Genomic DNA, 7,003 nt, shown 5'->3' with positions numbered 1-7,003 from the left:
GGCCACATGGTACAACATTATTTGGTCCATTTCAAAGTTGCATGTAGCCTAGAACTTTTCATTCGATTATGTGAGAAATCCTATGGCTAGAAGAATAGGGATAGCAAGTATTAAGTTTACTCATTATAAAGTAAACATTTATAAACTCATTATAAAAATTATGAACATTTTGTTAGGGAGAGGATTTGAACCTCTGGCTATAAAGTTTTAAACTTTGTGCAGTTACCCAGCTGTGCTTCTCTAACAAACTCTGTTCTTGGGTAAGGTTTTGTATATATTAATTAAATTAAGATTATATCATTAATTAGTTTTAAGACACTTTTTAAATGTAGACCTTATTTCTCATGTCCTTTCACACTGGGAAAAATATATAGTAGATAGAAAGTGACCTGGATTATTTTGGTCTGAGCTCAGGTTATGTAGGACTTTAATCATTTAACAAATGGATTTTTAATAGTATACTATTGGGAAGTCCTGGCCCAGCATTGAGATGGTTAATCATTTATGACAAATACATTGTTGATATGAACTCTAGAATAGGATTGCACTGCTATCCCTAGGGTAACTTGTTCCATTGATCAATTATTGGATCAATGAATGATATCGGGAGCCCAAGGGAGAGGAAGGGGATGAGGTCAATGAGCAACAGGATGGAGGAGGGAGGAGGAAGAGGAGGCAGCGACGAGATGGGCCCTGCTGCAGGAGCAGCCTCAGCAGCAGGTGGGAGGCTGCTGGGGGTGCTGGCGGTGGTCATTGCCTGGCGGCCTGGGGCAGAGTCAACGGTGGCTGCCGTGGCAGTGGCAGCAGCCATGCGGACTTGGGGCCAAGAGGAGCTGCTCCTCGAATAGCGTCTTTCCCAGGATCAGAGTCTTTTCCAGTGAGTCAGTTCTTCCCATCAATTGGCCAGAGTATTGGCGCTTCAGCTCCACTATCGGTCTATCCACTATCAGTGAATATTCAGGATTGATTTCCTTTAGGATTGACTGGTTTGATCTCCTTGCAGTCCAAGGGACTCTCGAGAGTCTTCTCCAGCACCATGATTTGAAGGCATCAGTTCTTAGGCACCCAAGCTTCTTTATGGTCCAACTGTCACATCTGTACACGACTACTGGGAAAACCAAAGCTTTGACTATATGGACCTTTGTCAGCAAAGTGGTATCTCGGCTTTTTAATATGCTGTCTAGGTTTGTCATAGCTTTCCTTCCAAGAAGTGAACGTCTTTTAAAAAATTTCATGATCGCAGTCACCATTTGCAGTGATTTAGGAGCCCAAGAAAATAAAGTCTGTCAGTTTCCACTTTTCCCCCTTCTATTTGCCATGAAGTGATGGGACTGGATGTCATGATCTTAGTTTTTTTGAATGTTGAATTTGAAGCCAGCTTTTTCGCCCTCTTCCATCACCCTCATCAAGAGGCTCTTTAGTTCCTCTTCACTTTCTGCCATTAGAGTGGTGGTATCTGCATATCTGAGGTTGTTGATATTTCTCCCAGCAATCTTGATTCCGGCTCGTGATTCATCCAGCCCGGAATTATCACATTAGCTTGGGACAGTTTAATACAGAGATGCTTCTTTAGACTCTAGTGTATCATTGGGCTTCCCTAGTACTCTGATGGTAAAGCATGCACCTTCAATGCAGGAAACCCGAGTTCAGTCGCAGGTCAGAAAGATCCCCTGGAGAATGAAATGGCAACCCACTCCAGTATTCTTGCCTGGAGAATCCCACGGACAGAGGAGCCAGGCAGACTATAGTCCATGGGGTCTCAGAGTCGGACACGATTGAGCAACTAACACACACATACAATATATCATTAATTAATTATGTATTCTGCTGTATAACCTACTGTTCTTGATGGTAGATTCATTTTGGAAAAATTCACTTATGTGTGTGATTTGGGAAATCATAGAACTATATACAGAGTATATTACTATATACAGAGTATATTAGAACATAGACTTTGGAGTCAGATGTATCTTCGTTCCCATACTTTATCATATATGATTCTTCATCTCTGACAATGGTAATATCTTGTTTTAAAGGATTGTTTTGAAATTTAAATCAGCTAACATATATCTTCAGTATAGTACCTGTTCAATAAATGTTATTAAATTTTGTTTACTAGAAATCAGTTTAGAGAGATATTCATCTAGAGTATTTGAACATTTTCTGCTGTCAAATGTTAGTATTCAAGATAAAAATAAACTTTGTATAGTTATGGAGTTGGTGGTAAAAAATGAAATGCCATTCTCATTTTCTTCCCATATCAGTCTTTTCATTAACAGACATGTGCTATTTAATACCGGCCACTAGGTACATGTGATTATTTAAAGTTTTAATGGACTATTTTATAGAGCAGTTTTAGGTTTACAGAAAAATTACACTGAAAATATAGAGTTTCCATGCACGCCTTCCCCCACAGTTACACAGTTACTTCATCTTACACTAGTTTGGTGCATTTGTTATCACTGATACACCAGTGTTTACAAGTTATTAACTGAAGTCCATAGTTTATATTCCAGTTGACTCTCTGTGTTGTATAGTTCTGTGGGTGAGACTGTCTTCTTTCACTTAGCAATGTATGTTTAAGGTTCTTGTGTGTCTCTCCATGGCTTGATAGCTCATTTATTGCTAAATAATACTCTGTTGTATGGATAACTTTTGATTTTAATTAACTAAAATCAAAGTTTACTTCCTCAGTAGTACCAGCAGCTACTTGTGGCTAGTGGCTACCAAACTGGAAAATGCAGATACAGCACATTTCTATCATCTCAAAAATTTCTACTGAAGAATGCTGGTATCAACCACAGTCCAATTCTCCAATTATCTTCACTGTCACAGAGAACTTACCTGTTAGCACAGCCTCAATGTGTCCTTAAGCCTACATTTTTAGTGCTTTGGCTTATGCTGCCAACCTAAACTTGACACAATTGAAAATCCTTTACTCCCCCAAAGAATTAGCCTTTCCAGATGCTGCCCATTATAATATGGTTTCCTATCAGGGGGGCATCTTTTACTCCATTCATACTGTCCCTAAAATCTGGAGTCATCTTTTTCTTTCTAATTTTTTCTCTACACCTTTTGAATATTTATCAAAGGTAAGCAGGTCTCAGAGCTAATAACTGGCGGAGTTTAGATCAGAAGGTAGAACTCCTTTTTCTAGTTCTTTCTTGGGATTGCCACTAGTTGGGGCTGCTTTTCCAATAATTTTAAAGTTGCAGTCACTTTTGAAGAGTGTGGTGTTGGAGAAGACTCTTGAGAGTCCCTTGGACTGCAAGGAGATCCAACCAGTCCATTCTGAAGGAGATCAACCCTGGGATTTCTTTGAAGGACTGATGTTGAAGCTGAAACTCCAGTACTTTGGCCACCTCATGCGAAGAGTTGACTCATTGGAAAAGACTCTGATGCTGGGAGGGATTGGGGGCAGGAGGAAAAGGGGACGACAGAGGATGAGATGGCTGAATGGCATCACTGACTCGATGGACATGAGTCTGAGTGAACTCCGGGAGTTGGTGATGGACAGGGAGGCCTGGCATGCTGCGATTCATGGGGTCGCAAATAGTCGGACATGACTGAGTGACTGAACTGAACTGATATGATTATGTACTATGTGATTTATATTATAAACCAAGACTGTAAAGGCTATAGCTATAGATTTAATAAGTAGTGAGGTATCATTCTTTTAAACATCAGAACTTGAAGGAATTTATCTTATTTCACTCTCTATAATTCAGTTATGATGGAAAATATTTTTTCCTCTATGTGTGACCCACTTTGCATAACAAAAATTAATTTCCCTCACTAATATTTGGCTGGTAAGGGTGAATAGAATTTAACTGAACATCGTTGCCATCCAAAATTCTGTATTTATGCTTGTATTCTGTTCAAATACTTTGTGAAGTCCAGTTTGGTTACCACGTGAACTTGTATCTTCTTAAACGCCCTTTAAATTACCATGTTAAAGTTTCTGGAGCTTGAAAAATGGAGAGCTTTGTTTCGGTCTCTTTGCGTTTCTTTCAGGGTAATCTGTACCTCTCCTTTGCTGAAAATAGCATACTGTGTATGGTCTTGATCTGACCTTCCCTGGATACCGGTTGTGCTGTGCTGTGCTTAGTCATTCAGTCATGTCTGACTCTTTGCAACCCCATGGACTCTAGCCCACCAGGCTCTTCTGTCCGTGGGGATTGTTGGTCAAGAATACTGAAGTGCGTTGCCATTCCCTCCTCCAGGGGATCTTCTCAATCCAGGGATCGAAACCAGGTCTCCTGCACTGCAGGCAGAATCTTTACCATCTGAGCCACCAGGGAAGCTCAAGAATACTGGAGTGGGTAGCTTATCCCTTTTCCAGGGGAACTTCCTGACCCAGGAATCAAACTGGGGTCTCCAGCATTGCAGGTGGACTCTTTACCAACTGAGCTACCCAGGGGGCCCATATATTGGTTCAGTTCAGTTCAGTCACTCAGTCATGTCCGACTCTTTGCAACCCCATGAATCGCAGCACGCCAGGCCTCCCTGTCCCATCACCATCTCCCAGAGTTCACTCAGACTCACATCCATCGAGTCGGTGATGCCATCCAGCCATCTCATCCTCTGTTGTCCCCTTCTCCTCCTGCCCCCAATCTCTCCCAGCATCAGAGTCTTTTCCAATGAGTCAACTCTTCGCATGATGTGGCCAAAGTACTGGAGTTTCAGCTTTAGCATCATTCCTTCCAAAGAACACTCAGGGCTGATCTCCTTCAGGATGGACTGGTTGGATCTTGTTGCAGTCCAAGTGACTCTCAAGAGTCTTCTCCAACACCACAGTTCAAAAGCATGCTCAAAAGTTCATTTTTATGGAGACATTCTGTTAAAGAGTACTAGTCTTGCATGTTTTAAGTACTGTATTTTTAAAAAAATCCTGAATTTTAACCTTCATTTTGAAATGGTTTCCCTATAATTACTACTCTTAAAACCCATGTTTTATATGTCAGTTTTTACATTAATTACTGTTTTGATTAAAACTGTCACCCTTTGCTCGAATGTAGCCTATCTTTAAATTTATTAAAAACTTTTTTAAAAGATATCAATAAATACACAAATAATATGTATTAATAAAAATATATCAATAATATATTTTGACTAGTAAGTCTAGATTTTAATGACTCAGAGGCTTTTCTGTTCTCCAAGGTCACCCCAACCAAAACCATCAACCTATATGAAAATTTTGTTATCCCTTGATGGTTTAATTAGTGTCTTGGGGTGAATTAATTAAAACTCCATAGGATCATCTCATCATATTTTGTTATACCTGACTCTTCATGGGAACGTCAGTTTCACTGATTGAAAGTAAAAGACAGTACATATTTTAGTTTATGAGCTAAATGAGTTAAATGAGCTGCTTATAAACAGTTTATTAGAATAAACTCATTGGACTTCCCTCATGATGCAGTGGATAAGAATCCACCTGCCAATGCAGGGGACATGGGTTTGATCCTGTTCTGGGAAGATTCCACATGCCATGAAGCAACTTTGCCCATGTGCCACAACTGCTGAGCCTGTGCTCTAGAGCCCACGAGCTACAACTACTGAGTCTACGTGGTGCAATTACTGCAGCCTGTGCTCCGCAACGAAGAGTAGCCCCTGCTCACTGCAATTAGAGAAAGCCCACACAAAGCAACAAAGACTCAACACAGCAAAAAATAAAATAAATAAAAAAATTTTTAAAGAACAAACTCATCTATGCTGCAAAATGGAGAGAAGAGGTGACAAGCCTCACATGCTTTTGAACTGTGGTGTTGGAGAAGACTCTTGAGAGTCACTTGGACTGCAACAAGATCCAACCAGTCCATCCTAAAGGAGATCAATCCTGGGTGTTCTTTGGAGGGCCTGATGTAGAAACTGAAACTCCAATACTTTGGCCATCTGATGTAAAGAGCTGACTCATTTGAAAAGACCCTGATGCTGGGAAAGATTGAGGGCAGGAGGAGAAGGGGACAACAGAGGATGAGATGGTTGGATGGCATCACCGACTCGATGGACATGGGTTTGGGTGGACTCTGGGAGTTGGTGATGGACAAGGAGGCCTGGTGTGCTGCAGTTCATGGGATTGCAAAGAATCGGACACAACAGAGTGGCTGAACTGAACTGAAGCTGATTTGGATGCTTTTTATTTCTTTTTCCTTGTGTGACAGCCTGGTTAGGATTTACAGTACTCATTTGAATAAAAGTGATCAGAGTGGGTATCCTCGTCTTATTCTTGATCTTGGAAGATAAACTTTCAACTTTCACCATTGAGTGTGATCTTAGCTGTGGGCTTGCCACATACAGCTTTTATTATGTTGAGTTTCAGTCACTCTATAGCCAGTTAATTGAGAGTTTCTATTTTTCTATTATGAATGGATGTTGAATTTTGTCCAGTACTGTTTTCTGCAGTACTGAGATGGTCATATTTATCTTTGATTCTGTTAACGTTGTATATCACATTGATTTGTGGGTATTGAACTATGCTTTTGTAGTCCCTGAAATAAATCCCACTTGATCATGCTTTGCCTCTGCTGCTAAGTCACTTCAGTCGTGTCCAACTCTGTGCAGCCCCATAGACGGCAGCCCATCAGGCTCCCCCGTCCCTGGGATTCTCCAGGCAAGAACACTGGAGTGGGTTGCCATTGCCCTCTCCAATGCATCAAAGTGAAAAGTGAAAGTGAAGTTGCTCAGTCGTGTCTGACTCTTAGCGAACCCGTGGACGGCAGCCTACCAGGCTCCTCCATCCATGGCATTCTCCAGGCAAGAGTACTGGAGTGGGGTGCCATTGCCTTCTCCCTGATCATGCTCTATGCTCCCATTAATGTGGTTGAATATTGAACATTGTTGAATTTTTAGAGGATTTTTGCTTGTATTTTCATGTGGGATAATGGCCTATAATTTTCTTGTACTATTTTTTCCGGTTTTGGTATCAGGGTAATTCTGGTCTAGTAGAATGTTTCCAAGAATTCGCTTCTGTTTTTTTTTTTTTAAAGAGTTTGAGAAAAAT

The sequence above is a fragment of the Oryx dammah genome, unplaced genomic scaffold (assembly GCF_014754425.2).
Source record: "Oryx dammah isolate SB20612 unplaced genomic scaffold, SCBI_Odam_1.1 HiC_scaffold_10, whole genome shotgun sequence".
In the NCBI taxonomy this organism is placed as follows: domain Eukaryota; kingdom Metazoa; phylum Chordata; class Mammalia; order Artiodactyla; family Bovidae; genus Oryx; species Oryx dammah.
This window is presented reverse-complemented; position numbering follows the sequence as displayed.